This window comes from Budorcas taxicolor, chromosome 9 (assembly GCF_023091745.1).
Source record: "Budorcas taxicolor isolate Tak-1 chromosome 9, Takin1.1, whole genome shotgun sequence".
Taxonomy (NCBI): domain Eukaryota; kingdom Metazoa; phylum Chordata; class Mammalia; order Artiodactyla; family Bovidae; genus Budorcas; species Budorcas taxicolor.
Genome location: NC_068918.1, coordinates 72,313,909 through 72,335,362, shown reverse-complemented (window position 1 = coordinate 72,335,362; position 21,454 = coordinate 72,313,909). Strand labels below are relative to the sequence as shown.

The 21,454-nt window shown below is 41.8% G+C and overlaps 1 pseudogene; it reads left to right on the top strand.

Annotated features, from left to right (window-relative positions):
* Positions 1 to 286: 286 nt before the first annotated feature.
* Positions 287 to 19,130, top strand: LOC128053155 (ribosome production factor 1-like; annotated as a pseudogene).
* The last annotated feature ends 2,324 nt before the right edge of the window (positions 19,131 to 21,454 follow it).

The following is a 21,454-nucleotide window of genomic DNA, read 5'->3' as shown; positions in this document are numbered from 1 at the left end:
ATACACTGATGAACAAACTGGATGGAGACTTCTAGCTTACTCTGCTTTTGCAGAGAAAAAACGTTTGACTGAAGTAACACAAGAAGTGTTTCTTAATATTGAGGGTGCAGTAGAAAGGCTAAGGTGGCCCACGGATAGTCACACCATCATGGAAGTCCCTTCTCTTGAAGGCAGATGGGATCTGTGACTTTCTTTTAACCAATCGACTCTGGAGATGATGTATGTGAGTGTGAGTGTGTGTGTATGTGTGTGTGTGTGTGTGTGTGTGTGTGTTGTACGTGTGATTATGTTGTGTAAGATTGAAACACCTGTCTTGCTGGAAGACACTCATGCCCTTCCTGGCTTTGAAGAAGCACCTGTAAATCACCACCTGGAGAGGGCCATGAGGCAAGGAGCAGAGGGCAATCTCGGGCTGATGGCCAGCAAGAAACTGAGGCCCCCACTCTGGCATTCTGCAGGGAATGGAATGCTGCCAGCAGCCACGTGAGTTTGGGAATATAGCCTTCCCCAGTGAAGCCTTAGTGAGATCACAGCTCCCGGCTGACACCTTGATTGCACCTTTATGATATGCCGAGACTCTAAGCAAAGGACTCCACGAAGCTGTGCCCTAACTGCTGACACACAGCAACTGAGATACAACGTATGTTGTTTTAAGCTGCTCAGTTTGTGGTAGCATCGTTCTCCAGCAATACGTAACAAACACAGGTGGGAACATGGCTTACTTAAAAAGAAGATCTACTCAGTCCAAATGGAGGACTGGAAGAAGTAGGGTAGATGAAGTTTCTTCAGCTTTGAGGGAGAAATGTAGCCTGGAATAGGAAGGAGAGGCAGCAGAGGAAGAAAGCCAGGTGGTTAAGCTGACGCTCTCCCCTCTGATGACTTCAGAGAGGGCCAGAGCCAGAAAAGTAAGACTACAGACAATAGCTGGGGAGAAATGTAGCTCGTATAGCAAGATATGTAGCATTTATGAACGTAGATCATACTTCGTTTAAACATATTATACTGGCATAGCCAAACTGTCCATACCTACCAGGCATCTCTCAATTGCAGAAGCAATTCTTTGAGGTCACTTAAATCAGTCAGAGCCCAGAGAATGAGTTCAGGTTCCAAAGAGTGTGATCTGTGATCTATTCTCAACTCTCAAACAATTCTCTGGACCCATATCTGCAACCCTGAGACACTCAGTTGTCAATGCCTATTGTGCCACCTAATGTAGAGTAGTTTACTAACAGAGTGCACTGTAGGTAGTGTCCATCCTAACACTCTTTCTAATTTCAAATAGAAAACATGGTCTGAAAGCCCAAGAAGAGTAAAACTGCTCATATTTCCTATCTATCTATCTGTTTCCTACTATTGGAATGTAAGCTCCACAAGGAAAAGATTTTTTTTAAACACCTTATCTCTTTGCAAGTTGGTGGCAATCAATCAATATTTGTTGAATGAAGCAGGTCCATCTTTCCCTATCTTTTTTCATTGGTAAAAATGGGGGTAATAATAATAGTACCTCCGAATCAAGTGTAAGGATGAAGTGGTGTAACACATGTGAACAGATTAGAACATGGCCTTGTCTTGCATATAGTATCTGATCAGTAAAACTTCGCTGCTATTAAGTCATAATACCTAAATATACTTTGTTGAAGGAAGCTGTTGGGAAAAAGAACCTGAGTACTATAATTCATTTTCTAGTACAAGAGAACCTTACCAAGGACTTCCTTCATGGGTCAGCAGTTAAAAAACTCTGCACTCCCAGTGCAGGGGACCCAGATCCAATCCCAGGTCAGGGAACTAGATCCCACTTGCCACAGCTGAAAGCTGGCATGCTGCAGCAAAGACCCCACATGGCTCAACAAAGATCCAGCATGGCCAAATAAATAATAAATAAAAAGAAGTAAACATGGGCTTTCCCGATGGCTCGGTGGCTAAGAATCTGCCTTGCAATGCAGGAGACATGAGTTCGATCCCTGGTCCGGGAAGTACCCACATGCCACAGGGCAACTAAGCCTGTGTGCACAACTACTGAGCCTGTGCTCTGGAGTTCTTGATCCGCAGCTACTGAAGCCTGCACGCCTTAGAGCCTGTGCTCCAGAAAAGCAGCCACCACAACAAGAAGCCTGAGCACCCCAACTGGAGAGTAGCCCTGCTCTCCGCAACTGGAGAGAAAGCCCACACAGCAAGGAAGACCCAATACAGTCAAAAATAAATAAAATTTAAATAAATGAATATTTTTAAAAATAGAAAGAAGTAAACATTAAGAAGCTGCATCCCCTGGGAAAAAATAGAGAGAAACCTTACCTCTAAGGAGGTTCAACTACAGGTTAAGCTTTAAGTGCACATTTAGTTTAATCTGAAGTTCAAAAATTTAAATTAATTTTGAAATAAATTTGGATATGGCAGTACATCACCAAAACAACAAAGGGCTTGAAGTCAACAAGTTAAATGTGATTTTTGCTGTAGAAATATGTATGAAATTGTGCTTGCTGTGTATCATAAATTCAGAATCTGTCTAGTCTAAACTCTAATTCAAGCAGAAATTCCTTTTGCTATTTCCATCTAAGTGATCAGGACACTTTTCGAGTCTTTTCTGTATGTGTTTAAAAAGATCGATCATACCAAATGCCGGCAAGAATATACAACAACTGGGATTTTCCTACATTGTAGGAGTGTAAAATGACCATTTGGAATTTGGAAACCTGGCCTGGCATTTTCTATAATGTTAAACATGCACTTATCCTATCAGACAGAAGTTCTACTTCTAGACATTTATCCAAGACAAATGAAAACATATATCCATAAAAAGACTGTTCGAGAGTGCCCATAGCAGCTTTCTTCATAATAACCCCCAAGCTGGAATGGATCAACCGCCCATCACCAGAAGCAGGAGTGAATGAATATAATTTGGTGTGTCCATTTTGGTGGAACACTGCTCAGTCATAAAGAAAGCACTGTGCTGCCCACTCCCCTCAGAACTGAAGGACTTACTTCTCCATCTGCTGGGGCTGTTCTGGAAGACAGCCAACAGCAGTCAGCCCCTTTGGGGAAGGGGCATATTTTCTTGGCTGAAACAGTCTTACCCAAAGTACCAATCTCTTCCTGGAGAAGCAGCCCCTGTCCAAGGCCAGATTAACATGGGAGTGGGGGCAGCTTGAAATTACTCTGACAGGCCATGCAGCTCCAGTGCTCCCATTGGCAGGCGAGAACTCTACCTGTGGCAGCTGACGCCGAGAGCTCCCCAGGGGACCCAGCCAGAGCTGGTGGCAGTGCTGTCGGAAGCTTCACTTCTCCCTCTGCTCGATCCTGTTTCTTTCCCTCCCTTCCAAAGCCTTAGATCCCAAGAGGCCTCCTTAATAAATGCCCTGCAAGCTAATCATTGTGTCTTTCCAGGGAATCCAACCTGTGAGAAACTACTGATAAACCCGGCTCAATGGATGACCCTCAAAACCAATTTACTGAGTGAAAGAAGACAGACACAAAGGGGTATATGTTGTATGAGTCCACTGATAGAGTTCTAGGACTGGAAAAACCAATCGAGGGAGGAAGAAATTAGAACCGCGTTTGTCTCTGGGTACGGACTGACTGGGAGGGGCCATGAGGGATCTTTTGTGGGGTTGGGAATATTCTGTATCTTGATAGGGGTGTAGGTTGCATATAAGTATGTATGCAATTGTCAAAACGCACTGAATTGTTCTCTTAAAATCTGTATTTTAAGAGAACAATTTATATGTTCAGTGCATTTCACTGTATATAAATTATACCCCAGGCAGAAAAGAAAAGTAACCACATCAAATTTGGTTCAAATAGAACTTATCAGTCAACACTGGATATATTTTAAAGTTTCACTATGGCCAACTGAGCCTCTATTCATTTGGAACCTGGTAGTTAGCTTTAGAGAAGGCAATGGCAACCCACAAATCCTATGGTTTCCACAATGGGTTATAAATCTTTGTTTCTTTCTAAGAAATATCTGGAAAAGAAGATGAAGGCCAAGAGAGGAGAATGAAAAATAGAGGAAAACTACAATTAATAAGAGAGTCCATCCTCTCTACCCATCTATTTTTTTTTTACACCCATGAGAAAGATAAAAAGTTAAAATTTGGTCAATATCAAGTGCTGAGGATGTAGAAATGGCAGACTTCAGTTCCCCGCTGACTAGAGTGTCATAGGTATGAGCCACTTTGGAAAAGATTGGCATCAGCTAATCTCTACACCACACACACACACACACACACACACACACACACACACACACACAACCTGGAATATTACTCAGCCATTTATTATACTCAGATTTATTATAAAGAAAAATCTAGCCATTTGCAACAACATGGATGGATCTAGATGATATTATGCTAAGTGAAAAAAGTCAGACACAGACAAATATTGCATGATCTATTTATATGCAGAATATAAGAAACAAAAACAAAAAACAATGAAAACAGATTCACAGATATGAAGAACAAATGCATGGTTGTTGCCAGAAGCAAGGGCAGTGTGGTGCCAGGTAAAACAGGTGAAGAGGATTAAGCTCAAGCTTCTAGGTATTTATGTAAGTCATGGGGGTGTTATAGCCTATGTAAGGAATATGTTCAAAAAATATTGTAATCACACTGAGGACAGATGACAATGTTACCTCACATATGTGGGCTTCCCTGGTGGCTCAGAGGTAAAGAATCCGCCTGCAGTGCAGGAAACCCGGCTTCAATCCCTGGGTCAGAAAGATCCCAGGGGAGGAGTGGGAAGTGACAACCCACTCCAGTATTCTTGCCTGGAGAATCCCACAACAGAGGAGCCTGGTGGGCTACAGTCCATGGGGTCGCAAGAGTTGAACACGACTTGGCGACTAAGCAACAACAGTCTCTTCCCACCTATTTTCTATGCTTGCTTTATTATAACATCTTTTTTTTTTGGCCATGCCAGGCAGCCTGTGGGATCTTAGTTCCCCAATCAGGGATCAAACTGGTGCCCTTGCTTTGGGAGGGTGGAGTCTTAACCACTGGACCGCCAGGGAAGTCCCTATAACATCTTAACTGAGATGTGATTCTCATAGCATACAAGTCATTCATTTAAAGTCTATAAGTAAATGGTTTTATTACTCACAGAGTTGTATGACTATCATTACAACCAATTTTAGAAATTTTCATCACCCCAAGAAACTCTATACCTGCTAGCATCACTCCCCATTTCGCCACCACTCCCCAGCCCCAGGCAACCACTAGAGGCACTTTCTGTCTCTAGGAATTTGCCTATTCTAGACTTCATATACAGAGAAGGCAGTGGCACCCCACTCCAGTACTCTTGCCTGGAGAATCCCATGGACGGAGGAGCCTGGTAGGCTGCAGTCCATGGGGTCGCTAAGAGTGGAATACAACATGTGGCCTTCTTTAACGAAGTACAATGTTTTCAAGGGCCATCTGTGTTATAGCGCATATCAGTATTTCATTTCTTTTTATTGCCAAATCATATTCCATTGTGTATAGATACTATATGCTTTCATCCATTTATTGGTTGGATGGACGTCTGCATTTTTTCCACTGTATGAATAATGCTGCTAGGAAATTCATGGACAAGTTTTTGTGAAACATATTTTCATTTTTTTGTGCATATACCTAGGCATGAAACTGCTGGTCATATTATAAGTCTATGATTAATTATTTGAGGAATTGCCAGACATTTTCTTCAACATATCCTGTGAAGCACAAAAGCTTTTAGTTTGATGATGTCCAAGTTATCTATATTTTCTTTGGAGTCTGGTATCATTTTTCTTCTTTTTTTTTAGTTGTAGCATGTGGAATCTGGTTCCCTGACCAGGGATCAAACCTGGGAGCGCTGCACTAGGAGCTCAGAGTCTTAGCCACTGGACCACCAAGGAGCCAAGATACCTCTGGTATCATATTTAAGAAATCATTGCCTCATCCAAGATCATAAAGATTTATATCTATGTTTTCTTTTAATAGTGTTATAGTTTTAGCTTTTACATTCAGATCTTCAGTCAATTTTGAGTTCATATTTTAAAATATGATGTGAGATTGAGTTCCTACTTCATTCTTTGGTATGTGGATATCTAGTTTCCTTTCATTTACTGAAAAGATGGTTCTTTTCTCTATTGAAGTATCTTGACAGTCAATTTATCCTTGTTGAAAAACCAATTTTCCATAAATGTGAGAGTTTATTTCCAGATTCTCAATTGTTGTTGTTATTTAGTTGCTAAGTCATGTCCAACTCTTTTGCGACCCCATGGACTGTAGCCCCCTCAGGCTCCTCTGTCCATGGGATTTCTCAGGCAAGAATACCACTTCCCTCTCCAGGGGATCTTCCCAACCCAGCGATCGAACAGGGGTCTCCAAGTTTCCTGCACTGCAGGCAGATTCTTTATCACTGAGCCACCTGGGAAGCCTGAGACTCTTAATATTCTCCCATTTATTGCATATATAAACTACGTCTCCACAAATAAACTTGGCATGTGGAAAGCTTGTTCATTCTTTCAGGTCAGTAGTAAACTACTAGTCCTTAAAGCCCTATAAGAAACAGTTTGGAGATTTTAGCTTCATGTTTCCACAGTCTATCAAGGTAAGAAGTTTAGTAGCAGCAGTGGAAAACCAATCCATTGTCTCATTCCAAGTAAGAAGGTGAAATTCACAGGGAGGAGTCAGAGCAGCCTTCGTTGTGTCTGACTTAGTGGACTGTATGACTCATGGACTGTAGCCCGCCAGGCTCCTCTGTCCATGGGATTCTCCAGGCAAGAATACTGGGGTAGGTGCCATTCCCTTCTCCAGGGGATCTTCCCGACCCAGGGATCAAACCCACGTCTCCTGCATTGGCGGGCAGTTTCTTTACCGCTGAGCCACTTGAGAAGCCCAGCCTTCATTACACGAAGTGGAAAGACCAACTCACTTTAACAGCTTTTCCAAAATCCAGAGTGAAACCTCAAAGCAGCCTGGTTTCTAAGCACGAGTCAGCTTCCTGGCATGCCCCGTGACTGGCCTTGTCCCAAAGGGTCAAAGCTTAATCGCACAGGATGCCTCAGAGACAGCCGGTTGCAGAGGTGTCCAGGACAAATACTGCGGCAGCGAGGTGACAGACACCACATGCAACAAAGCACGTGCAACCAAGTGCTCCTCTCCTCTTTTGGGAAACCTGCCAAAGACAGTGTTTAAGGGAGGAGGAGGAGGCTGCTGCTGGGAACACCTGGTGCTTTTCTATTGTCTGCCAGGAACTTCCGGCCTAAAGCCTGCCGGAAATAACAGGGATGTTCCCGAGATGGGGATGGGGCCCTGCCTGCACCGGGCTCATGAATTATCCTGTTGAGCATGGCTGCCAAAAATCAACTGAATTTCAGATGCTATGAATTATTATCTCACACACACACACACACACACACACACACACACACACACACACACACACCGTCTACCAAGAGACAAACAGTCCAGGTGTGACAGCCAAGGCTTAGCTCCAGGTGGGTGTTCAGCTTCATTTCAGCTCCTGGGTGTGCAATGTCACTGCTTCTGATAAAATCACTCTCAGTTCTGTCTACCTCACAGGTTATTCAGAAATTCTGAGGGCTGCTCACTTTCGTCAACAGGAATTAGCCCCACAGTTGGGTTCCCAAAACTCTGAGCTTTGTAATAAGACCTGAAAACTGACCCACTTCAGAAGGAACTTAGGTAACAGCGAAGCAAAAGCCAAGCACATATATGTATTCATGATATCTACAGGTAATTCTCACATCTCACAGTGAAAACTGAATCACTCGGAAGAGATTTTTCATTTGAGAAATGCTGGCTGAAAAGCCCTTCAGCTAAAACAATCAAGCAGACACAGGAAAAGAAGCAGGTGCTCAAGTACCCTTGTTGAGGTCAAGGTTGGAATCTGATGCAGTTAGGTGAAGTTTCGTTTTCTTGGAAGAAGCTAAAACATTTTTTATTGAGGATTTCACATTTAATGACAAAGACCCCCAAAACTCATCTATACTTTAAAATTCATTTCAGTGGTGATCATTTTGTAATATAAAGAAATATCAAGTCAATATGATGTGTACCTAGAACTAACCCAGTACTGTAGATCACTTATATTTCAATTTTTTAAAATGGGAAGGGAAAAAAACACTCTTCAAGACATAAGGGCGTTAGGTAATGGCTTTCTCTCCTTTTGGTCAAACATCCTAGAGTTCTCTAGCAAACTTGTGGCCCTGAAAACACACACACACATACCCTTCTTTAAGTATGAATGAGAATCTACAAAGCCTACCAACACTTTAAATTCAAGACAAAAAAACCTCATTTGTGCACCTCTTAAATTTTCTCTGATTCAGGCTCATTCCATACCCTTCTTAGCCTTTAAGCTTGAATGTCAGTGTTTATAAACGAACATACAAAGAGAAAAGAGGAAGGAAAAGCTGTTGACTTTGGATTGTGATTGGTAGGGCACAGGAAACCACAAGGGACGCAAGATCTGGTCGGCTTCATTGAGCTGACACGCGCACGCACACACACCCTTCTGGGGAGAAGAAGCCTTTGCGGGAAAGGCCCCCCGTCCACCTGCCTCAGCAGACTGAGAGCTGGCTTGCCCCTTCCACTGTGCCCACAGGCGTCAGTTAGAGAATGAGTGCCTTAGAGCCTGGAAAAACCCACCCGTTCTTCACTCCTTCTACCTCAGGCTACCACCCTCACTGACATAGGCTGGGACCTGAAACCTGGGGCCTGGGACCCTCTGCTGCAGTGCTTGCACCTGGACAAACATCTCAAGGCGACAAAATACAAAGAAAATATAAGAGACTAAAAATGACTCTATATGTGCACAACTGGGGCACATTATGAACAATAAGTTATAAAAAGACCAAAAACCCAACTGCCGCTTCTGAGGAGTCGGGGCACAAGCGGGATGTGCATTCTGCCCACAGCACCATCAAGGGAGTGGGCAGACCACCCAAGCCACCCTGCGAGCCCAGCCCCAGGATCCACCCTTGCCCTCCTGGATAAGGAATCGGCTTGCCAACCCCTCCCTCCCTGCCTCCCATCCCTGTCTCTGCCTGGGGCAGCATCAGTTCAATTCAGTCACTCAGTCCTGTCCGACTCTTTCGACCCCATGGACTGCACGCCAGGCCTCCCTGTCCATCACCAACTCCCAGAGCTTACTCAAAATCATGTCCATCGAGTCGGTTGATGCCATCAAACCATCTCATCCTCTGGCGTCCCCTTCTCCTCCCACCTTCAGTCTTTCCCAGAATCAGGGTCTTTTCCAATGAGCTAGCTCTTCACATCAGGTGGCCAAAGTATTGGAGTTTCACCTTCAGCATCAGGACTGATTTCCTTTATGATGGACTGGTTGGATCTCCTTGCACTCCAAGGGACACTCAAGAGTCTTCTCCAACACCACAGCTCAAAAGCATCAATTCTTCGGCACTCAGCTTTCTTCACAGTCCAAATTAGCTCCCCAGGGAAATGCAAACGGGTTATAACAACCTTCCCCTATCTCAAAACACCCACCACTGTGACCAGATCTTGCCTTCTCCAAGGATATACAGGAGATACTGGAAGAATTTGTAGCTAACAACACAGTTCTCTCTATTTTTTCCCCTTTGGTCCTACCTGCAGCATGTGATTTTAGTTCCCCAACCAGGAATCAAACCTGCAGTGGAAACACAGAGTCTTAACCCCTGGACTACCAGGGAAGTCCCTACAGTGCAGTTCTTAACAGAATATTGTCTTTATTGTTCAATTGGTCTGTTTTGAGTTTTATTCGTATCCCCAGCTAGACAGTAAATCCCCTGGATTCTCAAAATAAACCCCAAATGCAACCACTCTCCAGTCTTTCCACTGCTGACGCTGCATCTCAGCCCTTATCTCTCTCTGGGGGATGAGGGCAACATCTTAACTGCCCTTCCTATTTTCTCTATAATTGCTTGACAGCATGTCCTCCAAAAGCCAGGGTTATGGAGACCCAGTCTCTCCACTGTGCCCAACTCTTCAATGGGTTCCTATTGCATATGTAAAAGAAAAAAAAAAGTAAACTCTTACCACGGGCTACAAAGCCTCCTGGTTGGCTCTGTTTCCTTAGTTCCACTTATCCTTTCCTTCACTTTTCCCTCTCCAGCCACACTGACAGTCCTTATTTTCCTCAAACACAAGCGTGTTCCCACCTCAGGGCCTCGCTGTTCCTTCCTTAACACATGCTCCTCTCTCCAAATACCTGCATGACTTCATGCATCCTTCATCCTCACTTCATCCAAGGTCTCCCGCAAGCCAACAATTCTCAAGGAGGCTTCTCTGCCTCTATAGAAAGTTGTCCCTCTCATAAGGTCTGTCTATTTTCCTTTCTTTTCCTCCCATAAAGTAAAAGTGTCAGTCACTCAGTTGTGTCCAACTCTTTGTGACCCCATGGACTGTAGCCTACCAGGCTCATCTGTCCATGGAATTCTCCAAGCAAGAATCCTAAAGTGGGTTGTCATTCCCCTCACCAGCAGACTTCCAAACCCAAATATTGAGCCCTGGTTTCCCACACTGTGGGGAGACTCTTTACCAACTGAGTCACCACTTAACTATTATCAGGTATTTATACATTTTGAACAAATGCAAGCTTACAAAGGCAGGGACCTAGCCTGTCCTCACCATTGTATCCTTAGAGACTAGCCGAGGGCCTAGCACACTGTCAGTGTGAATGAGCAGACACATGTTAAACTGTCCTCCTCTACTGCAGGAAGTTTGAGAGGAAAGTAGATCATTGGTTAAGAACAGGGTTTAAAGTCAGGTTGTTCTGGATTTGGATCTTGCTATGAGAACTCAGCAAGTTTGTTAACCTCTCTGAATCTTGGTTTCTCTCCTGCAAAATGGAAGTAATATCAAAATTACATCAAAATTATGTGAAGTGCTTATTGCAACAGGTATCATTTAGTAGTGGCTCAATCAGTTCAGTTCAACTCAGTCGCTCAGTCATGTCTGACTTTTTGTGACCCCATGGACTGCAGCATGCCAGGCTTCCCAGTCCATTACCAACTCCTAGAGCTTGCTCAAACTCCTGTCCATTGAGTTGGTGATGCCATCCAACCATCTCATCCCCTGTCATCCCCTTCTCCTCCTGACTTCAACCTTTCCCAGCATCAGGGTCTTTTCCAATGAGTCAGTTCTTTGCATCAGGTGGCCAAAGTACTGGAGTTTCAGCTTCAACATCAGTCCTTCCAATGAATATTCAGGACTGATTTCCTTTAGGATGGACTGGTCTGATCTTCTTGCAGTCCAAGGGATTCTCAAGAATCTTCTCCAACACCATAGTTCAAAAGAATCGATTCTTCAGCACTCAGCTTTCTTTATGGTCCAACTCTCACATCTATACATGACTACTGGAAAAACCACAGTTTTGACTAGATAGACCTTTGTCGGCAAAGTAATGTCTCTGCTTTTTAATATGTTGTCTAGGTTTGCCATAGCTTTTCTTCCAAGGAGCAAGTATGTTGTAATATTTCCAGTTATCAGCAGAGGTCAGTAGCAACTGACCACAGAAGCTTTTACATTTTAATAGAGACCTAGAATATTTTGTTTTGTTCCTTTTAGTTCTTTAAGAAAATATAACTGTTGACAGCATGCTTTTAAAAAAAGTTACTACTGACAGAACGGTAAAGCCTTGCTCAAAACACACGCTTAAATCTTGAGAAGCAAGTCTCACCCCACTGTAGGCACTTAAGAAATGTTGACTATAGAGAAGAAAAAGAATTATAAGACTGTTATTTTAGTAGAAACATCACAAAGAATGGGAAAATGTTGTTCTTTGTTGTTCTGAAACTAAGCCCTGGCCTGATAGTTAGCATGCTGAGCATAACTTCATGTCAGGGGAGACGAAGGTTTTTCTTGCATATTTTTTCAGGCTATTCAGATATTAGCGCTTGGGGGAAATTCCTTGAGAAGCATTTTGAGCAGCCTCAAGTCCATCTATATACTGGGTTAAATTTAAAGGTGAGGTCAGAGTGCATGTACCCTTCTTGACAGTTCAAGAAAAGCAGATGTCTATCTTCTCTTTTTGTTCCATGAACACAGAAAAGGGGGCTGTGGTTCAATCATGCAAAGTGGGACTCTTTTTCAGTTGTATTGGAAGGATAAAGTCATGTCTAAGAAGTGACAATATTACACTAACAAACACGTATATGTGTTTGTATATGTCTGTCAGATAAAGGCAATTAGGTCCTAGGGGTCTGTTAGTCATTATATCACAGATACTTGGAAGTTACTTAATTTAGTTATCTTTAAAAGTCATTATGACATTAATGTTAGATAAAACCGACTCTATTTAGAGGTTTTAAAGTGGGATATAGTTTTATAATTTAAAGATAACCATTTATGGACAGATACTAACAATGGAAATGAAACTCTAGATTTGGGGCCATTTGAAGGACTCACCTGAGTCTAATCTGTATCTCCTAGCCTATGACTTCAGACATATCAGGAGATTATTTAAATACCTGTTAAAGAACTAGAGGACATATATTTTATTTATTTTTTGTTTTTATTTTTGGATTAATTTTTATGGAGTATAGTTGCTTTACAATGCTGTGTTAATTTCTACTGTACAACAAAGTGAATCAGCTATACATGTACATATATCTCCTCTTTGTTGGATTTATTTCCCATTTAGGTCACAACAGAGCACTGAGTAGAGTTTTCCTGTGCTATACAATATATAAGAACCTATATAATAGGTTCTTATTAGTTATATATTCTATACATAGTATCAATAGTGTATATATGTCAATTCCAATCTCTCAATTCATCCAACCCTCCTCCATCCTTGGTATCCATATGTTTGTAGGAGAATAAACATTTTAATATAAAAAGGTTTTTAAAGTATTCATGCCATTGTTTCAAACATGGTTACCCCTGCATAAATATTTCTCCCAGTTTTAAAAAATTTATATTTTCTTAGGGAGCATTGGTTTACATTTATAGATACTCAAACCTTCCAATCAATTATTTTATATGTTTACTGATATTAGTGTTGTATTAAGGAATGGCTTTCATACTCTAATGGTATGTAATACAGTTTTTTCATATTTTCTTCTAGTATTCTTACTTTTCATTGGGTTGGAAAGATCCGCTAGAGAAGGGACAGGCTAACCACTCTAGTATTCTCGGGCTTCCCTTGTGGCTCAGCTGTTAAAGAATCCACCTGCAATGCAGGAGACCTGAGTTTGATCTCTGGGTTGCAAAGATCCCATGGAGAAGGGAAATGCTACCCACTCCTGGAGAATTCCATGGACTGTATAGTCCATGAGGTCGCAAAGAGTTGGACACGACTGAGCGAATTTCACTTTACTTTTCACATGTAAATCTTTATTTCACCTGTAATTTATTTTTGTGTATTGCATGAGGTAAGATATATGCAGTCTCCTCCAAATTGTTCATTAATAATGCCAAACTCTACTTACTAATATGTATTTGTTTTCTATTGATTTCAAAGACATAAACCAAAAATTATCTTATAGATCAGACAGCTATATTCTGAAACAATGGGAAAGATGGAGAATTATAAACGCCAACACAATCATTCTTAATATATCCACCTGAAGTTTTTCTTTCCTGTGAGGAATTTACTCCCCAAGTGAAACAAATCTGCAAAATCTTTCATTATATTCACACCTTAAAGTTGGAGATATCAGACCTAAAGAACTTCCCAGGTGGCGCTAGTGGTAAAGAATCTGCCTGCAAGTGCAGGAGACATAAGAGATACTGCTTCGATCTCTGGGTTGGGAAGATCCCCTGGAGTAGGAGCCGGCAAGCCACTCCAGTATTCTTGTCTGGAAAATTCCGTGGACAGATGAGCCTGGGAGGCTACAGTCCATGGGGTCACAAAGAGTCAGACACGGCTGAGCAACTGAGCACCCATACAGACTGGACTTAAAGCACACAATTACAAACATGCCCTCTATCACTGAATCTAATTGTAAATAAACAAACAACCCATATCTTCTATTATGAAAACTAAGTCTTAAAAGAGCTCAAGTACATGTCATGAAAAGCCATTTGGGTGTAAATATGTCATAATAATACAGACTGATAACTGTACTAGGGTATAAAATTTCGGTGTATTTTAGGTATTCTTCAACAAGTAAGTTGACTTTTACATTCAGTACAAGGCAAAACATATAAATGTTTAATAGCTTGAAGTATCAGCTATTAAACATTTAAGGAACATTACTTAGCTCTTTAAAATTGTGTTTTATTTAGAATTCTGTTGTTACTTTTCTTTAATGAGACAAAAAAATTTTTTAATTGAAAATCCTAGGAGAGGCAGATGCTTATTCTTTCCTCTGAAATCATGGTGCCTCTAATCTCTTTTGATATCCAGCAAGCAATGTCAAGCCCATATAGGGACTTGTACAAAGGAGAAACAAGTTGTAATAAATTACTTCTTTCCAGGGCTTTATTTAATATCAATGCATCATGGAAACAGAACACTAAATTGCTACTTATAAACTAAATATGCATTTCAAATAAAACATGTAACATTCTAAAGAGCTGGATTAAAAATGCCTAGAGGTCTGATTTTAAATGATAAGCAAAGGCGAAAATTAAAGGTCATTATCCAGGCCTGAACATTTACGAGCCATGTACATAGTGAGTTTTATACTTTTACCTCTATTCTACTACAGGGATAGCACTGCTTTGTGGAACTAAATTTCAAAGTTTATTGTTAGGTACATTATCCTGGCTCAATATCCGTAGATAAATGAAATAATTCATAAGGCCATTTTAATGCTAATAGTGAATCTAAAAAAGGTTTCATTTTCTTATAGTAGGTAAATGTTCTGTGCATAGAAATTACTTCAATTCCTAGGATTATCTAAATTAGCTTGTTCTTCCTAAAATAATGAAAAAATTTAAATACTAGTGCTGATTTTTAAATTGGTGAAGAGCTGTCAATTTGTGGCAGTGAGATACCTTGGGGACAAGACTATGTTTGATATCTGCTGCAATTTCTGTTTCTTCTGCCAGCCAGACCCAATGAACAAATATCTGTGGCATGTAAGTCACCCAGGGTTTGCCTGCAGCACTCTGCACATGCCCAGCTGTGCAGTCATCAGCCTGACACCTTAGAACATAGATGCTGCTGGCTTTTATCATCTTGGCATGAATCCAAGGCTCATTCTCCAATGGAACAGACAAGAGATAAATCATCTTACTGACTCAACCTCGCCATCACCAGACTCCTTTGTTGTGAACACTTAGCACACAATGAACACAAACTGATCAGCAGCATGAGTCACAGCTGGCCCTGAGACCTCAGTGTAAAAATCAGGCCAGCTTTTCTTCAATAGCCTCTAAGTAGATAAATACCAGCTTCAAATATTTAGGATGCTACATACCAAGAAGGAAAAGTGCAAATTTCATTTGCAGCAAAACTGCTCTCTCACTGAATGATCAGAACTCAGTGTTCCCATTCTGGCAAGATCAGACAGCGGGGAAAATATATTTGTTTAATTACAGTCTTTGAAGAGAATAGCACATAGCCTTCTCCAAGGGTTCTTCCCAACCCCCTGGAGATTGCACCCGGGTCTCCTGCGTTGCAGGCAGACACTTTACCCTCTGAGCCACCAGGGAAGCTCCAAGTATGGTACCATTTCCTTCTCCAGAGGATCTTCCCAACCCAGGGATCGAACCCAGGTCTCCTGCATTGCAGACAGATTCTTTACCGTCTGAGCCACCAGGCAGCCCACTGCCAGGAAGACCCATTGAGTACAGTAAAAATGAGGTCTGTAGACACATTTGCATTTTATTGTTCTCTAAAAATAGAATGAATGTAATTGTCAGAATCATTTCATGACTCCACCTTGATATGTAAAATATTTGCTTCTAAACCAAGACTGTTTCTACGTCAATCTTTTTTTTTTTTTCATTAAATGAGTGATTTATTATTTTTCTAGAAAGAATCTTTTACTTCTGGGTCAGTCCACACAGAGAGCATCCAGCATCACTCTGGTGACTAGGAGCCACCTCTCTGCTACTGCTAAGTCCCTTCAGTCGTGTCCGACTCTGTGTGACCCCATAGACGGCAGCCCACCAGGCTCCTCCATCCATGGGATTTACCAGGCAAGAGTACTGGAGTGGGTTGCCATTTCCTTCTCCAATGCATGAAAGTAAAAAGTGAAAGGGAAGTCGCTCAGTCGTGTCCGACTCTTAGTGACCCCATGGACTGCAGCCCACCAGGCTCCTCCATCCATGGGATTTACCAGGCAAGAGTACTGGAGTGGGGTGCCATTGCCTTCTCCAAGCCACCTCTCTAATTCGCATAATCTTCTTCTTGTTCAGTCGCTAAGTCATATCCAACTCTTTGTGATCCCTGTGAACTGCAGCACGCCAGGCTCCTCTGTCCTCCACTACCTCCTAGAGTTTGCTCAAATTCATGTCCATTGAGTCAGTGTTGCTATCTAACCATATCATCCTCTGCTGCCCTCTTCTCCTTTTGCCTTCAATCTTTCCCAGCATCAGGGTCTTTTCCAATGAGCTAGGTTTTTTTTGCATCAGGTGGCCAAATAACCTTCTACTTCAATCTTAAACCTATATTTTACAAATTCATTTTAAAAAAAGAACAACTGGACATCCGTATGCAAAAAAAAAGGTTAACCTAGACAGAGAGCTTAGAGCCCTCATAAAAATTAACTCAAAATGGATCCTGGACCTAAATGTAAAACACAAAACTATAAAGCTGCTAAAGATAACAAAGGAGAGACATCTATATGACCTTGAGTAAGGCGATGGTTTTTTAGATATAGCACCAAAGATAAGATCCACAAAAGGCAGTCGATAAGACTTCATTAAAATTAAAACCATTTTTTTAGAGAATGTCAAGAGAGTGAGAACTCAAGCCTCAGCCTGAAAAACATTTGCAAAAGACACATCTGATAAAGGACCATTATTCAAAATAAATAAAGAACTAAAAACTCAAAAATAAAATAATCCAATTTTTAAGTGGCAAAAGATATGAACAGACACCTCTCCAAAGAAAATATATAGATGGCAAGTAAGCATATGAAAAGATGCCTAACATCATATGTCATTCAGGAGATGCGAATTAAAGCAACAATAAGATACCCTGATGCTGGGAAAGACTGAGGACAGGAGAAGGGGACGCAGAGGATGAGATGGTTGGATGACAACACTGACACAATGGACATGAGTTTGAGGAAATTCCAGGAGATGGTGAAGGACATGGAAGCCTGGCGTGTTGCAGCCCACAGGGTCGCAAAGAGTCAGACACAACTTAGCTACTGAACAGCAACGACACACATCTATTAGAATGGCCACCATGCCCAATGCTGATAAAGATGAGGAATAACAGGAACTCACATTCATTGCTGGTGGGAGTACAAAGCGGTATAGCCACTTTGGAAGACAGTGCGGTAATTTCATATGAAACTAAATATACTCGTACTATGTGATCCAGCAATCACGCTTCCAGGTATTTCACTAAATGAACTGAAAACTTACATCCATACAAAACTCTGTACCTGGGTAGTCTACAGCAGCTTTATTCATTATTGCCAAAACTCGGAAGCAACCTATCCCTTCAGTAGGTGAAGGGATAAATAAACTGTGGTACATCCGGACAATGGAATATTATTCAGTGCTAAAAATAAATAAGAAATAAGCTATCAAGCCATGAAAAGACAAGAAGGAAACAAAGTTTAAAAAAGTTAATTTGAAAAGTAGTAGTTTGTATGATTCAAACTATAGGCCATTACGGAAAGTGCAAAACTATGGAGACAGTAAAAAGATTAGTGGTTGCCAGGGGCTATAGAGGGGTGGGAAGGACTGCTACACAGAGTGTAGAGGATTTTCAGGGCAGTGAAATTATTCTGTGTAATGCTACTACACTACTACACTTTTGTCAAAACCCACAGGACGTTCAACATCAAAAGGGGTTTTTGAGCAGAAAGGCCTGAAGCGCAAAGCCGCTACTGAAGAAACTCAAGAGGCTGCAGTGGCAGAGGATGGGGTGATGGAAAGTAGGGTCCAACCACTGAAGACGGCTGCCTTTCCTCCAGGCTTCAGCATTTTGGAAATTAAGAACAAACAATGGTGACTCTTAACATTTGGTAGAAATAGCAGCAGCGGAAGAAAAAGTTGGCAGTTAAGAAAAACTCAGAGAGAGAGGCTTTCAGTGATAAGGTGCCATCAAAGTCTGTACCCAAGACCAGGGACAACCAGTGAAATGTATGATGAAAACATAGTATATATCCTCATGATGAAGAGGTTGTTTATGACAAAGCTACAGACAAATTTGTTTCTTACTTCAATAGACAAACTTCTCCCAAGATTCTCATCACTACATCAGGTTGATCTCATGAGAGAACAGTAAGACTGTATGACCATTTCTCTACAGTTATACCAAACTCACATGCTTATTACAGAAGAGTGCTGGTTCTGAAAAAATTATTTCACAGTGCCATCTCAAGAGATTTCACAGACCTGATTGTTATTAATAAAGATCATAAAATGCCAAATGGATTAATTCTGAGTCAGCTGCCAAACGGCTCCGTTGCTCAGTTTAAGCAATGTTCATCTGCATAAAGAAATTAAACAAAGTGGAGTCGCTCAGTCATGTCCGATTCTTCGAGACCCCATGGACTATTGCCTACCAGACTCCTCCGTCCATGGGATTTTCCAGGCAAGGGTACTGGAGTGGGGTGCCATTTCCTTCTCCAGGGGATCTTCCCGACCCAGGGCACGAACCCAGGTCTCCCGCATTGTAGACAGACACTTTACCGTCTGAGCCACCAGGGAAGTTAAAGAAATTGAGAAGAGGCAACGACCCAACAGTACACACACCTGAAATAATTTTGAACAATTTTAACAACACGACTGGGTCATTCTATTGGGTATATGTTTGCATCTCTCTTTCCCCTTAATCCTCAATTTATTGGAAGGCAGGTTGCCACATTCCACAATCAACAGAATTATATAATCTTCAGATGTCACAGATACATATTCAAGAGTGAAAAGAAAATGGGAATTCAGGAACTTGCACCACATTTTACCTTAAAATTAGGATCTCTTCAGAAAGGAACCTTTGATTCTAAATGTGGAGAATATGAATGGGTCCATAAGCCCTGGGAAATGGATAGAAGTAGAAGAAAATTCCATTTATAAAGGACTGAGGGGGTACTATCGGATTGTGATGAATAGGCCTATCTTGAATTTATGAAACAAGACCCTTTTCAAAATGGCAACTCCTGATTTCATGAAACTTCTTTCATGTATAAAGAAAGCTGAGTGCCGAAGAACTGATGCTTTTGAACTGTGGTGTTGGAGAAGACTCTTGAGGGTGCCTTGGACTGCAAGGAGATCCAACCAGTCTATCCTGAAAAGAAATCACTCCTGCATATTCATTGGAAGGACTGATGCTGAAGCTGAAACTCCAGTACTTTGGCCACCTGATGCAAAGAACTGATTCATTTGAAAAGACCCTGATGCTGGGAAAGACTAAAGGTTGGAGGAGAAGGGGATGACAGAGAATGAGATGGTTGGATGGCATCACCGACTCAATGGACCTGAGTGAGTAAACTCCGGGAATTGCTGATGGATATGGGGCTTGGTGTGCTGCAGTCCACGGGGTTGCAAACAGTCGGATGCAACTGAGTGACTGAACTAAACTGAACTGAACTTTCATGTCTGCACAAAGTATCAAGTACCATGAATTACCACTATTTATGCAGCAAATAAAAAATCATGTTGGTAACAAAAAAGGTGATTTCTAATGTAGACCATGACAGACTTTGGATGACAATGATAGGTTAATGTAGGTCCATCCCTTGTAACAAATGTACCACTCTGGTGGGGAGTGTGGATAATAGGGAGAGTTGTACACGTGTGGAGACAAGAATAAATGGGAACTCCCTGCATTATCGGCTCAGTTTTCCTGTGAACCTAAAAATCACTCTAAAAAAAAGAAAATGAATTAGTTAAAAAGTCAAACATTCAAAATCGCATTTGCCAATTTTAGGAAATACCAGTTTAAGGTATTTTAGTAAGTTGGGGAGCTCTAAATAGGATAATTATATTGCATTACAATGTTGTGTTGGTTTCTGCCTTACAACAACGTGACTCAGCCATAGGTACACATGTAACCCTTCCCTCTTGAACCTCCCTCCCACCTCCCACCCCATCCCACCCCTTTAGGTGGTCACAGAGTGCCAGGCTGAGCTGCCTGCATCACACAGCAAGTTCCCACTGGCCATCTATTTTCCATTTGGTAACGTACATGCTTCAGCGCCACCCTCTCAATTCATCTCACCCTCTCTTTCCACTGCTGTGTCCACAAGCCTGTTCTCTATGTCTGCATTCTCTATTGCTGCCTTGCAAGTAGGTTCATTAGTAGCATTCTTCTGGATCCCAAATATATGCATTAGGATACTATATTTGTTTTCCTTTTTCTGACTTACTTTACTCTGTATAACAGGCTCTAGATTCATCCACTTCACTAGAACTGACTCAAATGCATTCATTTTTATGGCTGAGTAATACTCCCTTGTAAAATGTAATTTTTAAAATATAACAAATATATAGGTAAAATGTAGATACCCAGGAGAAGGTATAAAAACATACTTGCTGCTGCTGCTGCTAAGTAGCTTCAGTTGTGTCCAACTCTGTGCAAACCCATAGACGGCAGCCCACCAGGCTCCCCCGTCCCTGGGATTCTCCAGGCAAGAACACTGGAGTGGGTTGCCATTTCCTTCTCCAATGCAGGGAAGTGAAAAAAGAAAGTGAAGTCGCTCAGTCGTGTCTGACTCTTAGCGACCCCATGGACTGCAGCCTACCATACTTAGTGTCCCACAAATAGAAGCAGCCTAAAGAACAGTATCATGTGGATTTCAAAGAAGCGGCGTCTCTAGGTGAGATTTAGCCAGTGCTTGAGGTGGGGGAAAGGAAACAGCTTAAGGTTCTCCTTTGGGCAGTTCATGTACTTTTGCTTCTCCAATTCTGGAGGAATACACACTGAGCATTGGCTTAGCATCAGGTCAAGGGAGGGTCCGGCTGAGGCGGTTTGGGTGATGGGCGGCAGACCTGGGAAGTGATACATCTCAGTTCCTTTACTGGGATTTCAAGGTCAATCTATGGCAGTATGTTTCTGGCTTAGTTCCCTCATTACTTACTTTCATACCTTAGTTACAAATTTCCAGAATAAATGGCATTGTACCATAATCCTAGAAATGGAATAGATTCCATGGAAACAGCCCTACAGAATAAGAAAGAATCTTAGGGCTACCATTATTTTTTTCTTTTTCTACTCACTATGTCTCTTAATGATGCTTTTTTAGAATACCTGCCCTTTATGAAGGGCTTCCCTTGTGGCTCAGCTAGTAAAGAATCCGCCTGCAACGCAAGAGATCTGGGATCGATCCCTGGGTTGGGAAAATTCCCCCAGAGAAGGGAAAGGCTACCCACTCCAGAATTCTAGCCTGGAGAATTCCATG